Raw genomic sequence first — 1598 nt, 5'->3', positions numbered from 1 at the left:
TATATATATATATATATATATGTATGTGTGTATGCGTTTGTGTGTATGTGTCCCCCCAACATCGCTTGACAACCGATGCTGGTGTGTTTACGTCCCCGTAACTTAGCGGTTCGGCAAAATGGATCGATAGAATAAGTACTAGGGTTCCAAAGAATAAGTCCCATGGTCGATTTGCTCGACTAAAGGCGGTGCTCCAGCATGGCCACAGTCAAAAGACTGAAACAAGTAAAAGAGTAATAGTGAATCGCGCACGCACGTTTGTGTGTGTGTGTGTGTTCAATGCTTGTGCAATGGTACTAGCTAATGGTGTAGTATGCTTGCTATCATACCGATTTCCGTTATCTGCCAGTTAATCGTAAATTTCTTGATGCTAAAACAGCTTGAACTCCGAGATTAGCATTTTTAAGTGAGTAGAGTTCCTTTTTATCATTCTGGAATTCAAATATAAAGTTCATTTAGTCATATATCGAATTATGAAGAATAAGTCTCGATGCATTTGCTAGGTCAAGCTAAATGATATGATGTTTCTTCCATTCTAAACATGTTGAATCGTGTTCCAAATCATCTGGACATCCCAAAGCATCATGGGATATCTGGGACAGTTTGATGCGTGTATGTGTGTTTCAGTGCTTGGTCTATGGCACTGGTCAATGTTGTAGAAAATGTTATTATATCTTTAATTGGCACAAGGGATTGATACTTTGCTAGAGAACAAATGGATAAAGTGGAACAAAATCAACGATTTATGAAGAACATTTGTAGAATAAAGCATCGTAGTTTAGGTTTGCTTGCAGAATAAATCTGAGGTTACAGTCTTTGCCACAACAATGGCTGAGCTACTTTGAATGTGTATGCGAATATGTATAGCCACATATGTGTGTGTGTGTCAGTGTATATATGTGTGTGTGAGAAAGAGAGGGAGAGCGAGAGAGTGTGTGTGTATGTGTGTGTGTGCGCACTCGCGTGCGCATGTTTGAATCTGTATGTGTGTGTGACAGAGAGGAACACAGAGAGACAAACAGAAAATGGGACAGAGTGGGTGTGAGCCTATAGTTGACTCATTATTCCTTTCCCTTTGTAACACGCAAATCCATATACACACACACACACACATACACACACACACACACACACACACACAAACTTACAAAGATACACACACACACAACTAATTACCCGCATACAAACACATACTTACCCGCTGTATGTGTATGTATTACGTTTGTGAATGTATGTGCTTGTGAGAGAGAAAGAGGGAGAGAATGAGAGAGAGAGAGAGAGACAGACAGAGACAGAGAGAGAGAGACAGAGACAGAGACAGATATGTAGAGACAAAGATGTGCGCGCGCATGTAGTTGTGTGTGTATGCTTATGTATCTGTGTGTGTGAATATATGTGTGTGTGTGTGTGTGAATATATGTGTGTGTGTGTGTGTGCATGTGTGTGAGAGAGAGAGCGAGAGGGAGAGAGAAATAGAGAGAGAATAGGAGAGAGCGACAGATATATAGTAAGACAAAGTTATGTAGCACATGGAGCTGTGTGCCTATGCATATGTGAGTGTGTGTGTGTGTGTGTGTGTGTGTGTGTGTGTGTGTGTG

The sequence above is a fragment of the Octopus bimaculoides genome, chromosome 13, assembly GCF_001194135.2.
Source record: "Octopus bimaculoides isolate UCB-OBI-ISO-001 chromosome 13, ASM119413v2, whole genome shotgun sequence".
NCBI classification, from domain to species: Eukaryota; Metazoa; Mollusca; class Cephalopoda; order Octopoda; family Octopodidae; genus Octopus; species Octopus bimaculoides.
This window is presented reverse-complemented; position numbering follows the sequence as displayed.